Genomic DNA, 16,444 nt, shown 5'->3' with positions numbered 1-16,444 from the left:
GCCAGCATTGGGCTCCAGCTCCCCTTTTCCCCCTGGCTCAAGGCATAGCTCTCCGAGAGCTGCCGGCTCCTGCCTGTGCGAGGCACCAGCCTGAGCAGGGCCTGGCCACCTTTTATTTGCAGGGAGCCTGTTGCCATCCCTGTTGTGGAAGGAAAATCTCCTGCAGGTAGGTGTACTCTGACCAGTGCATTTCCAACCATCTCCCACCCTGATTTTGGGGACTGTCTGCCTGGGCAGCGTGCTTCCCCGCCCTGTGTGCCCTGCGGTGGGATTTGTCCCACCCTGCAGTGGGTGCTGGAGCTGCAGTGGGCGCGTTTGGGGTGCTGGAGCCCCGTGGCTGCTGGTGCACATCCACCCCGGAGCATCGGAGGAACCAGACCTGGTTCTGGTTTGCCCTGACACTGACATTTCTTCCCTGCGTCCTTCCCTCCTGATCTACCCACGGCGAAAACGCAATTATCCAAACTCTTTTCCTCCCTCCTCCTCTGGCTGGCTCTTGCCCTCTGGTGAATTTTACATTGTGTCCCGAACGTTGGCAACCAATACGAATAACAATAAAATATGCTAGTTGGGTGGTGGTGGTGGTGGGGGCTATTATTTTTTATTTTATTATTATTCTAGATTACTTTTTTCCATCGGGGGCTCCCTTGTCACGGCTGCCCGCGGAGCAGAGTGCACATGGATATGAGCGGCGGCGAGAGCGAGCGGGGAGCGCAGGCAATCCAAACCCAGCCTGCTGATGCTGTTTTTTGCTTGACAGCTAATTTCCATTTTTCAGTATCAGGGGGTCTGCTCTGGTAATTGGCATGCAGATTGTGTCTGATGGGCCTGTTAGACACGAGAAAAGACTCTGCTAGTTAGAATAAGCCAACCCCAGGCTGATGGATGGGGTGTATGGAGGTCATTGTGAGAGAGAATATACAGATGCCCGCGCGCACGCACACACCTACGAAATTTCACATTTTGTGCCCTCCCCCCACTCCTACTTTCTTTATCCGGCAAACTCTAATCTATCATATTTCATTGATACAAATTCTGCTCCATTTCTCTCTCTTTCCTTTTTCCCTTTAAGGGAAATGTGATGGAACTTACTCCTGGATTTAATAAGAAGATGGTGCAGCGTAGCAGGAATTAAAGCGGTGCCATGCTTCATTAGCAGCTGGGGATCACACGGAGCTGGCCCAGATGTTAATTACACTTTGGGAATTAATTGGCATAAGGCATTCCTCTCCTCTATCACCTATAATCCGGCGAGTGTGCGAGGACTTTTGGAAGAGGAGACATGCCGGGCAGCCGTCTGTCTCCCCTCCTCAGCCTGTCCAGCGCTGGCCGTGACCAAGGGGCACAGGCTGGCTTTGAAATCTTGAAGTCACCTTCATTTCCAGCCCCTTTGGTGCCCAAAGACCTGCTGCTATTTTTCCTTCTTTCCCTGCCTGTGGCACTCTTCTCCAAACTTTTCCTCCAGCTGCTGGGGAGAAGCAGGTCCAGGTGGGACTGAGGTGGCACCACTTTGAAGGAGGGAAGACCACCCCCCTCAAGGCTGGCCGTCCCCAGGGGACCCCAGGACACACTCTGCGAGGGCTGGTGGGATGGTAGCTTCACTTTCTCCAGCTCCCCGGCCCATCCTTGCTGGCTTCTGCCTTCCCTCCAGCTCTGGGTGCAGACCTGTGCTCTTCCCCGTGCCGCACGGGAGAGCCCCCGCCTGCACCTCTCTGCTGCTGAAACCCTCCCAGTTCTCGAAGGAAAATGGTCTCCAGTTTCTTCCCATTTTCCACCTTGGATTCAGCCCGATGAAACGTAAAAGCTTTTAAAAAGCTGGGCGGGAGGGCTTTTTGCCAGAGGGCAGAAATTATATGCTTGGAAATGAAGAATATTCTTCTGAATACTGACAATTTGTTCCTTTTTCTGAGCTGGCTGGTGGCAGCCCAGCGTGGGGCACAGTTATCTCTGTGACGGAGCATCGCATCTTTGGGTTTCTGTCTGGTCTGGGAGAGATTGCTGCATGGTCCCAGTGGGACACTGGTGCTCAGCTTTGCCCTCCCCCCCCGCCCCCCAAATTGCTCCCAGGCCCTAATAGTGTGAGCTTGCTGGCACCACAGCCACGCAGGGGCTTGCCCGGAGCTCTCACCATGGCGTGTGTGACACGACCAGCCCACGCTCTTGTGTTTCCCAGGCTTTCCAGCGGCGATGCTCCCAGGTTGCAGCAGAAATCCTCCTTGCTTGCTGTGGGCACAGCCGGAGCTTTCGCGCTGCCTACAGCGGTCCTCAGGGTTTTGTGGGTCTTCTCTTGGCGTTGCTGACGCTCTTCAGTCTCAAGGCATCAGCAGCTTGAGCTTTCTCCTGCCAGCAAAGGGCATTAATGCGTGAGGCCCAGTAGTGTCCCTCCAGGGCAACTCTTCCTTGCCACTTGGCTCCCCTGAAGCCCTGCCGCGGTGGATCCTGCATTTCCCACCGCCTCCTCCCTGAAACCAAAGGCCCTGTAGGTTCAGCCACAGCCTCGGACCATTCCTGGGCGGTCTCTGAAGGTCCTCACCAAAGATTACAGCACGGACTTTGGTTTTGCCCATGCGGCCCTTCCGGATGTCCTCTTTTCCTCTGCTTTATGCATCAACCGCCCTGCGCATCCCCTGCTGACACCAGCCGAAAGGCAAAGGTCGCACAGAGCGGAGCGTTTCAGGAGGGGATGATCAGGACTAGCTCCGTCCGTCCTGCTGCGAGCTTGTGGGTAAAGCCTGGCCCAGCTCCGGGCGCGCAGAGCTTTCGGGCTGTGCACAGGTAGGTTGCAATAGCAGAGATGAGCTGCTTCATATCTCGCACGTGTCTGTGTGCTCACGCGCATGTCCTGGAGACCCCTCCGGTGCCTGCACGGCCTCTCGGGCAGACGGGGTGGCCGTGTCCACGGGTGGGTGTGTGCAGCTCTGTGGGTGAGAGCGGCCTCACTGGGACATGCGAGTGGCGACCAGGAATCGCTGCTGGGCAGGGGGGCGGGGAGGCACTGGCACCCCAACCTGGGGGGGGGGGTTCTGCGCCACCCCTAAAATTGCAGAGGGAGGCAGAGAGGAGAAGGCACTGCCCAAGGGATCAGCCTTGCCTTTGACAGTCCCCAGCAGAGGGCAATAGAAGCAAATAGAAGAGACAAGACCTTGCAAGGGATGTGCAAGAGGAGTGGTTTGCAAGCCCGAGCGATGTGCAAGTGGGGGCAACGTGCAGACACGGTGATGTGCAGCGGGACCGGTGCCTGGTGGGGGGCTTGAGAAGGAGGGCAAAGCAGAACTGCAACTCAGGGATATTTTAGTAGGGGTTGAAGCCAAACAGTGCTTTCATAAATCCGAAATGAATTGCTTTGGGTTTGGATGGAGAAGAAAGGGGAGATATTTAACCCTTTTGTTTAAACTTTCTTGATTTTAGGTCAGTTTTTATGTAGAAAGTGCTGCCTTGACAGGCATGGCCGAGCACCTCCAGTGAATGGTGCTGGAAGGAAAGGCTCAGAGAGCTCCCAGCACCAATTATATTCCACTCAGTCAGTTTGTGCGACTGAGCCGAACTCAGTTTCTGGGTCTCTTTCTGGATGCTCTGGTCTCTTGGAGAGCAAATTCTACCATAGTCACACGTGCCTGGAGACTTGGGGTGCCGATCTCCGAAGAGGGACGTGCTGGGCTGGGGCTGGAGGAGCTGCTTGCAGGCTCCCTTCTGCCCCATAAAGGGAAAACTAGAGAGGGGGAAAGCCGCAGGGAAGATGCGGGCAGAGCATCCCTCCCGGCTGCTGGACCAGCTTGGGCAAGAGCTCTGCCCTGCCGCACTGCTGCTCCCTGCCTGCTCCTGTCTGGCTTGGCAGGTATTCACATCCCGCTTGCACATTTCCTACATATGGTTTTACAGCATTTTTTTTTTTTTTTTCTGTCCCAAACTGCTTGGAATTACACAAGGGATGTTTTAGCAAGGAAAGCTTTCCATGGCAGGAGCGTGATCCTACAGATCCTGCTCTCCCAGCCAGGATGAGACACCTGCACAGACACTGCAGGGAAATCTTTCCTGGCAGTATTCCCCACTGGGTGCAGAGCTGAGACCTGGTCTTTTTTTTTTTTTTTTTGGGGGGGGTGGAGGGGGAAAATACCATTATTTGGAAGGGAAGGGCAAAATCCACGTGGCAGGGAGCTGTGAGTACTGGGGAACAGCACCCTGCTTGGATGCAGGGAGCTCAGGAGGGCCAGACACCACAGCAAGCATCTGGGGAGGTGATTTGGGCAGAGACCCGCAGCACGGTTCTGCTGCTATGGTGTGGGGCCAGGAGTGAAGCCGCGGGGAAATGAACATTTTTTGGGGAGTCTAGGGCAAGCCTTCTGTTGAGATGCTGTTGCTTGGAGAGGGCACAACCGGACTTCAGCCCTAAAGGAGAAGAATGAAGGGCGTCCACCACCTTTTCTCCGCAGAGCCCCCCGATCCGCCTCATTAAACCCCTCCTTGCTGAGATGAGCAAGGGGCAATCTCCCCATCTCAGCGTTATCTCCCCATCTGCCTCTTCTTTTTCCACGCTTCCAGATGCTCCTTATCTCCTCTCACCTTCCCCAGAAACCTGGCGTGCTTCTCCCGCTCCCCCGGCTGGAGGCAGAGACGGCTGCCCGCGCCGAGGCTCCCTACCTGTGATCTCCCCGGCTCTTATCTGCCGCCCTGAGTTTTGATTCGGCCCCCGTCTCAAAGTCAAACGGATTTCTGGCAGGGCGAGCGAGGCGAAGGTTGGCGGTGGGCAGGCGGGCAGGGACCACGATCTCCCCCTCCGCCCTGCTCGAGCCAATTCTCCAGGTAGCGCCTATCCCCATTTATTCTCCAACATTATCAATTACATTTGGATTATTATTACTCATTCAAGCCGAAGTGAGTCGCAGACAGCTATTTCCTAATGGGGAAATGTTACAGGCAACTTATTAACGAACAATGCATCATTAAGGGGGGAGAGCTTCAAAGGCTCATAAATGCATTTCAAAGGACACAATGCGAGCGGAGCCTGCAATCACATATCTGGGGGACATGGGCAAAATTTGTAACAAGGAATATACTGGGCCCAATGTAATTAACTAATTCTTGATCAAAGGGGTTTTAGAACTGAATGGTCAGGGAATTCAATTATGGGTTTCCTAATGAACCACTCTGTGCCAAGGCAGGCGGGTGTTTTCGCCTGGAAAACCAGGGCTGAGGATCAAGACTAGGATTTCCAGGGAGGTTTGGGGGGGAGAAGCACCAGAAAAGCTCATCCTGGGAAGACTTGGCACAGGGGGACAGAGCGATGAACTGCAGAGGGAGGCACAGTCCAGGTCCCCCGTGACAACTGTCTGTCCCGGAGACGGCCCACGTGGGGGGACGTGTTCATCCTCCATCTGATTTTTGGCAGACTGACATCTCTTTTGAAGGCAAGGGGGCCTGGGGGACGCAGCTCCCCGGCTCCCAGGAGGGCAGGATGGCTGCCCTGGGGCTGGCACCGCCTGATCCCCTCCCTGGGCAAGGGAGATTTCCTCCTCTGCCACCTGAATTCAGCCTCTGGTAAAAAGAACGTCGTTCTCCGTTTATGAAAGGAGCATCTTCTAGTCCTCCACTAGTTTCTCTTATTATAGAAAGTTGGTTTGCTCACTTTACAAAGGGAAATGTATTATGAATTTTCCCTTCATTCTCCTCCTTTTTTTTTCCACGTTTAACAACCGATTTGTGTGTTGCATGAAAGTTACACAGTTCTTTAGATGCATTTGCTATTTTATTTTCTTTCATTCAAAAATATGTCAGTAATCTTTTTGTTCAACATGAAAGATAAAGGATTAGTAATGCAAGATGCAGTTTTCTTGTAACCTTCTTGAAAGCAGACTATAGTTTCTTATCTGTCTCTAACATTCATTTTCCTGAAATGAAAAAAAAAAAAAAAAAAAAAAAAAAAAAAGAAAGAGTTCTTAAAATGAAATAAACTCTATTCGATTCAGGGCTAGCAAAGAAATTTATTGCAGCTGGCAGAATGGAGCAGCTGCACAGAAGTCCCCCCGTCGCAGCAGCGAGTACCTTTCCAAGAAAACTGCACACACGCGCGTGCCCGCGCGCCCGTGGTCCGCGTGGAAAGCGCCCTGCCCAAGCCTTGCGCAGATGCCAGAACACATCTGGAGATGCTCCTGCCCGGCTGACTCCCTCCGGCAGCTGTGACGCTTTGCCTGGGGGACAGCCAGGAGCGGGACCCTGCCGGCGTGTCCCAAACTGGGTGGGTTTGGGTGCTCGTTGGCAGAGGTGAGGCTGCGGGCTGCCTGCCCGCCGTCGGCCCCCGGCACAGCCCTCCTGGTTTTGGCCCAAAAGTGCTGGTGGACTGGGGTGCCTTTCGGGGCGACGACGGCGCTGGGTGGGCGCCCTGCAAGCCCGGGAGACTACAGAGGCTAAAAAGGAGGAAATTGGTGGGGTTTTTAGACGCTGATGACCCCTTGAGAAAGGTTTCTAACGGAGCCGTACATTGGAAGGAAGATTTTCTCTGCCAGTGGTTCCCGAGGCTGGCAGGTCACTGTGGTGGTCCCAAACCATCGGATGGGCCGTGGAGCATCGCAGGGTGCGACAAGGGCGGGCAGTGCCATGCCCACCACAGCCTCCTCCCACCCAGGATCCGAGGCACGGCGCTCCCGCTAGTGCTTGCAAGCAGAGCTACGGCATGAAGTCGCCCCTCGGCCTCTTCTGGGCTGTCTCTGCCACCCCCCGTTAGACTCCATGCAATTTCCATCGCGGCATCTTCTGCTCACGGCTCGTGAGCAAATAGGGTTTCGCGGCACTGCCGGCTCCTGATTATTTATTCGAGCAACGCCGGGTCTCCAAAACGTCCCACCTTGCAGCACCCCGCCTGTCCGGGCTGAGAGCTTCCTCTCCTCCCCGCCAGCTGGGGACAGGAGCTCCTGCTTTGGGCTGTGCAAGCTGCCGATGGCAGGCAGGGAGGAAAGGACGCAGAAAAAACCCCGGGGAGGGGAAAAAGAGAGATGGGGACAGTGCGAGGGGCTCCCAGGGACCAGCAGGTCTTCGAGCATCGCCTGCTGAGGAAAACAACTTACATTTGATGGAGCTGATTTCTTTGTTGGACGCAGGGAATGAAAGCAAACACAGGGTGGGCAGGGGCTGGTTTTCACAGCACCCAAGTCCTCCGGCTGGAAAACCCCACTGGGTAACCCCCAGGAGGAGAGGTGGTCCGTGCGAGCGTGTCGGGGTGCCCCCCTGCCCCCCCTGCCACCGCGCCGGCTCCTCTCCTGCGCTGGCTGCCCCCCCCCCCCCCCCCAGCCTGACAGCTCCGCAAGGGTTAAACCGTTATATAAAATGCTGGATTTCCACGGCAATTAGCTAATGGGTCCTCAGCACGTAAAACAAAGTATTTTTTTTCCCCCCATCAGGTGGATTTGGTTAATACTGAGTTATAACAAGGAACTGGTGTTTACAACTTTGTTTGTAACCTCATTTGCAGGGAATACTTTGGTTGGCTCTGGAGAAACTCGATATTTTCTATCGCTGATGGAAATAATGATTTCTGTCGCACACAACATGGATTGCATTCTGCTCCCTTTGCAGGGCTTAACAATTAAAAAAAAAAAAAAAAAAAAAAAGCGTTATCTTTTGGGCTGAAATCCTCGACTTCAGTGTTTAATGGGTCTCTTGTCCTGTGCTAACAGATCCATGATTTCATTTGAGGAAAAGTGTGTTTTCATATCAAAGGAGCCCCCCCTCACTGACCCAGCCTTCCCTTCCCCCCTCTCTGCCCCAGCACACACGCTATTTTAATATTTCATATATTTCATAAGCTTTTATGCCTCTAAAAGAGAAGTGAATTTGTGGAGAGTTGAGCTCTCCAGAGCTGTACTTCAGAGCTGGGAAGTAATTCAGGGTGAAGCCTGTATTAATCTCAGGTGAGAGAGATATTTAAATTCAGGCTACCAGTGTGAATATAAAATGGGGATCTCTTTACAAAAATTTTAAATTGTAATATGCAAAGCTTAAAGAAAAGAAACCCCAAGGGAACAGCTTTCTTCTAGAACATTTTGTTCCAACCATCATCTCTTTACTTTTATTTTTTTATTTAAAAACCCTCCCTTTGCCATTTTGTATTTTTAAATTAAATCTTTCAGTTTTTAAAATGAAATTCTTTATTGCTGGGAGATGGGGGGGGGAGGGGGGGGTGCAGAATGTAAGTGCCTGGCTGTGAAAAATGGTGTATGGGCCCAAATTTTTGCTAGAAGAGAAGAAATAGTGACCAGTGGGGGGAAATAAAGCCCTGCCTGGTCGGTCCCTTGTGACCCCCAGAACGCGGGGCCGCTTGCTACCTCCTTACTTGGGGGACGCTGCCTGTACCCCGCTTTTGGGGCTGCTGCCAGGCGGGAGAGGAGCCCAAATCTCTGCTTGGAGGGAGGGGAGATGCAGGGCAACGATGTCCTTGCCGTCCTCCTCCAGCAACCCTGGGGCAACACCGGGCTGAGCTGGTCCTTCACCATCAGCCTTCTCTTTCCGATTAGATAAATTTTTAATATCTATTTGTGATCCTAGGCAGCAGGTAATTTATTTGTGTGCATTTTGGTAGGGGTGGGGATCAGATGTCTGTGCCTGGCGTGTTGAGCAGCATAACCCAAGCCCCGTGGTACCACTCCTGGGAGAGCCCTGTATTTGCATCCATGGAAAAATCCTCGGGCTGCAACCAGCTCCCAGGTCAGGAGAAACGGTGACAGATGACATGCTATTATCAGCTCTGTCAATTAATTAAATTATACATTATGCTTATGAGGGTGATATACTGAGCCACTCTAGATTAAGTGTCTCAATTAAGTCTTTAATTTAGATTTAATAAGAAAGTTATTATACGTTAATAAAGGATCAATTAGTTGTTAAAAGAGCATTGATCCAGGTACAATAAGCGTGTCAGGGAGACATCAAGCTGACTTTGAAGAGACTGGGAGTTCGCGTGCACAACACGTGTACAATTAGGTTTTTAATATAGCCAAACTGGAGTGGACACGGAGGCATCCAGCCAGCACTCAGCCGTGGGGCTGGGATAACGCACCGTGCCGTGAAACCTGGCTCTCCCCGGGCTGTAAGGACTGGGACAGCCAGGTCAGGCCCAATCCTTCGGTCTCGGTGAGAGCAAGAGCTTCTCCTCCGCGGGATGACCTCCAAGGAAGGACCTTCCATCAAAATGAGAAAAGGGGTGTCTCCAAAACAGCTGGTTTTGCTGCTTGCTCCAATATGAACTGTGCACTATGATCTCTTTCCACGTGCCCGATGCGCCTCCCGCCAGGACCCCCTTCCTCCGTGATCCCCCGCTGAGCCCGCTCATTCCCATGTGGAAATTTTGGGTGAGTGCAGGCCGGTTGGGAGGCTGAGGCCGGGCTTCCAAGGGGGAGGAGAGGGAAGCGCTGGGCTCCAGCAGAGCCAAGATTTCAGCTGAATATGGATGACATCATTATACGGGTGATCCTTTCAGCAACAGCGAGCCGGGTTTTAAAGTAGCGACCTACAGCATACAAATGATGGGTTTAAAGGAAATAAAAAAAGAGATGATTTGAATAGCATACATTTATAGAAGAAAAGCCTTCCGCCCCCCCCCCCCCCCCCCCTTCCATTTCTAATATCTTTCTACGGGGCAGGCACTGTGCATTCGAAAAGAAATTAAAACACTCCTCCTAAATACACTCCAGGCAGTAACAATGGCAAAGTTAAGAAGGTTACGAGACTTAGTTGTCCCAGCAACATGTCATCAAGTTGAAATGAGCAGGAAACACAGATAAGGTAAGAAAGAGGAGGGGGGAGGAGAAGAATAAAACCACAGGAGGAAAAATGCCAAGAGAGTGAGAAAGAATAGGGAAACCCCTTTTTATTTGCTGTTTCATTAGGATGAATCTGATTTTATAGCCTCTTGAAAAGAGGCTAAAATATAATCTCCTTTTGTGTAATGCGCGTGTTAGGAAAAGGTGTCATCAGCAATTCTTCTGTACACTACAGCAATATTCAAAAAATTAGCAGGGATATTCAAGTCAAGCTACAAAGCAAAACAAACGGAAGACTCACATTCCAAGCCCAAGCTGTCATTTAAGAATATTTTCAACTTTTTATTAACCTTTTTGATTGTCCCTGATGGTTTCTCTCCGCTGCAGCCGAAGAGCTCTTAATTTCAAAAGGAAGACAAAGCATGCGAGAGAAAGAGGTTAGAAATGCAGCTCTATCTGCCTAGCAAGCTCAGGGTGCTCCCTACTCTTCCAGCATGGCAGGTTTTTGTACGTGGGCGCAGGGAGAAAGCACGCTCGCCTTGCGCGGTGCGGTGCCTGGCAGAGGGGTGGAGAAGTGGTGAACAAAGAGAAATGAGAGGCTCGTCTGAGCCACAAGCCCAAATCTGCTTGGTCAAACGTAGGCTAGTTATCCTTATTCAAGGCACCAGCCCGGTGCTAAGGCTGTATGGAGCATCAATTTCAGTTTGCTCCCATTTTACAGGGGCGAGCCCAAGTGTCACGGGAGTCTACAGCTTTTGGTGGACCTCCTTCCGAAGCCTTGGGAGTTCGTATGATGCTCATCAGTGACCACCACTCCCGTGTCCTTCACAAGTCTGTTGGTTTTGGGGTGCCCCCGAAGGACGCAAGCCCAGTTGTTGACTTGACGATGGCATCTCCCCCTGATGTTGAGGTTTGATCCCTGGCTAGGGTCACTAGGCAAAACTTTAATTCAAATAGTAATCAATGAATCAGTCAAGCAAGCACTCAGCCTCCTCTGCGGTCGCTGCAGGAGACTTGGGGCTGCAGAGAAGCAGGCTGCTTGCTTTACTCCCCAAACAGAGGGCACTGGAATGATCAGCAGCCGGTTCAGTTACAGGGGGATATTGACACTGGAAGAAATGGGGCTGAACTGGGAGAGACTTAAGCTGACTGCCAGTAACCAGTTTCCAACCGCGGAGTGAGGAGGCTGTGGAGGAGCCCCTCTACCATCGCACCGAGCACAGCATCCCCCAGCCTGAACCTTTCCAGGAGAGGGGCTAGTTTTATGCTGAGGTCGGTAAGTGATGAAGAGGATTAAACACCAGCATTGTCCATGCTGTGGGGGAACGGACTTCATGGTCCCTCGGAGCTTTTCTAGTTATATGTCCCTAAATGTGGACTGAGGAACCCAATTTTATGCACTACTTTTAAAAATCTTGATCCAGGCATTTTTTTGTGTGTGTGCGTACCTCCAAACTTACGACACCCCTTAAGTCCCTCAGCTACATTTTAAAACTCAGCAGTATGTCTCAGCATGCTCCTTGCTGAAATATTTTTGGTGCTTGTACATTACATGCAACCACCCGAAATTATTCTGCTCTCTGATAAGAATCTCTCTTCTCTCCTTCCCACCCTTCTCTTCCACAAAAATATTTATTTGTTGTGCTTTTTTTTTTTTTTTTTTTTTTTTTTAATTGTCTCCTGCTGTGGCTTCTTGTTGTGGATTATATTTTAAAGCAAGGATTGATTTGGTTAACTGATGGAGAGCTTTGCCTGTGAGGATTTCATAATCCTTGCTATTTTATCTCTGCAATAATTGCTATGTTTGTGATTATTTCAAAGGACTGAGAAAAAGCAGACAACAAGAAAACAAGCTCATCCACTGCTATTTTGCAGCTTCTTCAGGCACCTGGGTGGGCTCCTCCTCTGCAAGATGCTCTCTGTGCAGCAGTTTAGGGAAGACAACCAGGCAATGCGTGGGATGAGATGCTGGGGAGGGGTGAGGACCTGGGGACTCGGGGCAAACAAAGCTCTGTCATGAAGGTCACTTAGGGCCCCAGTGGCATGGTGACACTGAGGGCTGAAGGCCGTCCTTCTGGGGGAGAATGGGCAATAACCACCAAGGAGACCTCTGGATCCTGCAGCCATGGGTATAGCCACACTTGGACAAGGATGGTGCCGTTGTGTAACTGCACCAGGGTGAAAGGCAGCGAAGGAGCTGCACCCCTTCACACTGCCTTGCTGCTCTTCGGCTGCAGCGGAGAGGAACCATCAGGGACAATCAAAAAGGTTAATAAAAAGTTGAAAATATTCTTAAATGACAGCTCGGGCTTGGAATGTGAGTCTTCCGTTTGTTTTGCTTTGTAGCTTGACTTGAATATCCCTGCTAATTTTTTGAATATTGCTGTAGTGTACAGAAGAATTGCTGATGACACCTTTTCCTAACACGCGCATTACACAAAAGGAGATTATATTTTAGCCTCTTTTCAAGTGGCTATAAAATCAGATTCATCCTAATGAAACAGCAAATAAAAAGGGGTTTCCCTATTCTTTCTCATTCTCTTGGCATTTTTCCTCCTGTGGTTTTATTCTTCTCCTCCCCCCTCCTCTTTCTTACCTTACCTGTGTTTCCTGCTCATTTCAACTTGATGACGTGTTGCTGGGACAACTAAGTTAGTTGTCACACCATCACACGTCCATGCAACAAGGGCAAGGTCCTGCCCCATGTGTCTGCACTGTTTCTGGACAGAAAGGGTTGGACACCTAAAGGACACCTGCCCATGCAAAGGCAAGTGTGATGGTGCTGTTGAAAGTCTGCCTTTTTGGTAAAAGGAGTATTATTTATGTCCTGGCTCTGGGCCAACCATGAATCCTTGTGGGCTTAGATCTGATGGAGGGGATGATGGTGACATGCCAGATGAGGACACTGGATGCGAAGCCTTACTTGGGTTTGCTGTGGGATGTTGGATGTGAGGCCACATCAGTGTTTGCTGTGGGATGTCAGGCATGGGGCCACAGTGGTGTTTGCCGTGGGACGCTGAAGGTGAAGCCACACTGATGTTTGCCAGGGGATGTTGGATGTGAGCCCAAACTGGAATTCGTGGTGGGACGTTGAGCATGAAACCACACGGGTGTTTGCTGTGGGATGTTGGACGTGAGCCCAAACTGGAATTCATGGTGGGACGTTGAGCATGAAACCACACGGGTGTTTGCCGTGGGATGTTGGACGTGAGCCCAAACTGGAATTCGTGGTGGGACATCAAGCATGAAACCACACGGGTGTTTGCCGTGGGATGTTGGACGTGAGCCCAAACTGGAATTCATGGTGGGACGTTGAGCATGAAACCACACGGGTGTTTGCCGTGGGATGTTGGACGTGAGCCCAAACTGGAATTCATGGTGGGACGTTGAGCATGAAACCACACGGGTGTTTGCCGTGGGATGTTGGACGTGAGCCCAAACTGGAATTCATGGTGGGACGTTGAGCATGAAACCACACGGGTGTTTGCCGTGGGATGTTGGACGTGAGCCCAAACTGGAATTCATGGTGGGACGTTGAGCATGAAACCACACGGGTGTTTGCTGTGGGATGTTGGACGTGAGGCCGCAGCGGCGTCTGCCGTGGGACACGGGACACAGATCCGTGCTGGTGTTGTTTGCCAGCTGGCCGCTGGAGGCTGCTGCTGTCCTTGCAGCCACAGGCAGCTGCCTGCAATCCCCCAGCACCCACGGGCAGCTCGGCCCAGGCATGGGGCACGGTGGAGGCCCCCTGGGCTGGGCCGGGCTGGGAAGCATCCCCCCTTGTCTTTCTGTCCTGCAGAGGAAGGAAGGCAACAGCCTGGGAAAAGATCTTAGGATGGGAGAGGGGTCTCTGTGCCACATGTTGAAGCAGCAGGATAGTCTTCTAATTATCAGTGCCCAGGTGTGTTTTTATAAGAAATACAGCCTTTTTAATGCTCTCTGTATATTTTCTAAGGTTTAGAAGATGCTAAAAAGGGGTCATAGCCCTTGTATTATAGACATCCCTGATATAATGCCAGGGCCTTGAGTGTACTAGTACACCTTAACTGCCCTGAGCTGGCTGCCCTAGGACCCTGGCCCACACACCCTGATGCCCATGGTCCCACAAGCTCCATTTAAGCCCAGACCTGAGCATTTCCTCCTGGCTTGAACTGGGCTGTAGGTGTGCTTGTCTCCAGTCTTGCCTCTCTCCTCACTAGATCATTGAATATATGTTGTATCTAGCTTGTTTCTGTCCCATCTTCCGAGAGGACTCCAAGGATGGACCTGGTCCATCCCCTCATTGTGTCAGGGACTGTTGATGGACCCTGTTGCCAGCACTTGGCTCTGTGGTTCTGGGGGACTGTGCCGTGGTGGGTGAGGGCACTGCCCGTGCTGGGGTCACCCTTGGCTTCCAGCTCATCCCACCTTGCACAGCAGTACTGCTACCTGCTGTGTAGTACTAGATACAGCCTGGTTGCAGCTACTCTGCTGTACGCAGCTTGCTGCTGAGGAATGTGGGTTTCCTTCAACCCAAGAAGCTCCCGCTACATTGAAGTTGATGAGTGAGGAAGATAATCTAGATGGGGCACAGTCTGAAAGCTACTAGATTTAAAGCTTGAGTGTGAAGCAAACTTTAAGTTGGACATCCAACATCGAGAGACCTAACCACTCCTGTGGACGTGGCTTCACTCATGCTTCTGTGTTCCGGTTGCTTTTTAGGCATGCATCATGCCAAATCCGATGCTTCTGGTGACAGCTCACCAGCCTGCTGCCTTAAACCTGCTCTGTCTGTGAGAGGTCAAAGCACATTCGGAGGTGTTTTCCTAAAAATTCGACAGTGACCAAAAGTGTGCTGAGGCTTGTTCAATGTTGTGACTGGTAGTCATTCCGCTGTGATCGGAAAAAGGTGGTGCCCATGGGGAGCACAGCTCATCTGAGTGCCCTGCTGGTGTCTGGAGAATTAAGACGGGAGTGATGTGCTGGTTTTCAGGAGCTTCTATGGATGTGGTGAATTTTATCATAAAAATCACATAATTGTTTCAGACATAGAGGACACGAAGTCCTGAAAAGATTACATAGCTTGTAAGGGTGCTGGTAACTTGCATTCATCTGCTTGTCGTTATCTGTTGGGATGATGCTTTTCCCCATGGACTGGGAGGAACAATCTCACTGAAAGATATCAGTGCATGCTAAATCTAAGGAAAACACTTCCGTAATTCTCCAACTGCCATAATCTGGTTTTGGTGACTTCTTTTGACTCAGTCCTCTGGGCTTTTATGTGTGTTATAATTTGATCAAGCCCTTGGAATACATGGGAAAACTCCTTAAATTACACAGGTCTCATGTCTCACAACAAAATGCCTTCAGTGTATGTAAGTCTGCCAAGTTTTCAGCAGCTGCAGGTGATGTTTCTCACCTTCTCCTAAGTGCCCTGAGAGTCCTCTCAGTCTCAGCCTGTCTGCATCATCTTGGTCTGGTTTGTACCCAGCTCTTTCAGGTGTGTCTCACCACCTCTTCTGCATGTGGTGTGGTGGGTATATGAGTACAGGGTACGTGCTCAGTGGCAGTGAGCAGCAGAGAAGCAGGAGGGGGTAGTGGAATTTGGGGTCTCTCCCAGCCCCTCTGTGAAGCAGAACCCTGCGGGGATTGAGAGCTCAGGGCACAGGAGGGGGCTTTCATCAGTCTGAGTAGACTGGATTAGCTCCTAGCAATACTTACTGGGTCAGTCCCCTCCTGCTGCTGCTTCGTATACATGTTCCTGGTGCTAAATCCAGGGAAGCAAAGTCGGGTGATTGTGATTGCAGCAGTGTAGCTCAGCTTGATCAGCTCCTAAGCCCAGTTGCTGAAGTCCTGTGTTTTCCCTAAAACTATAAGGGCTGGAATTGCTCAAGACACTCCTGAGTTTAAGACCTGCCTAACACCTGGGCAGCTGTGCGTTAAAATCAGCTGCTGCACCTGGAAGAAAGTAGTATCAGGCTTATCTTTGGGCCCTAAACCTCAGCATCACCTCACTCAATGCAACTAATGTTAGCACCAGAGAAAGAGGTGGAGTCAACTGTTGGGCACAGATCCTACAGCTCTGCATGAGATGGGACTAACAGACATGGCTCTAGCAAAGAGAACTGGGCTTTGCTTAATGTACTAGGATGCCTCAGTCCAGAGTTTTGTCAATGTGCTTTGGGAATCAGCCTCAAAAAAGCAGGCTTTTAGGTGCTGAAGGTAAGGGTGGGAATGGGTGCTGCAATGCTGCAGGGTAAAGGCTAAATTTGGGAGAAAAGGAGATTTTTTTTTTTTTTTTTTATTGAGAAGGACAGTATTTGAAGACAGAGGGATGCTTTGGAGTGTAAATCCACAGGGCAAGTGGGAGAACAGCTAGAAAGAAACCTGCGGGTCTGAGGTCATGCCCTTGGGCACAGGTCTTGGGCTAGGGATGGTTGAATATTTCCTCTTCAGATACTCAACTAGCAGGTCCCACTCAATGGAGGGAGGTCTCCAAGGTCATTGATTCCAGTCCCTCCCACTCAACTGCAGATGGATCCCAGGGGTATTTAGTCCACCATGGCTTCTCTCATGTCCCCTAGATGCAAACTGGGTTCCAATAGCTGTAGCAAATAGATGATGTCCTCAGGTCTCTGTGAACTGATGGTGATTTCCTGAACTTCTGGCTTTGTTCCCAGAACTGATCCTGACTTGGAGGTGACCAGGGTGGGATT

The sequence above is a fragment of the Tyto alba genome, unplaced genomic scaffold (genome assembly GCF_018691265.1).
Source record: "Tyto alba isolate M040663 unplaced genomic scaffold, T.alba_DEE_v4.0 Super-Scaffold_10, whole genome shotgun sequence".
NCBI classification, from domain to species: Eukaryota; Metazoa; Chordata; class Aves; order Strigiformes; family Tytonidae; genus Tyto; species Tyto alba.
This window is presented reverse-complemented; position numbering follows the sequence as displayed.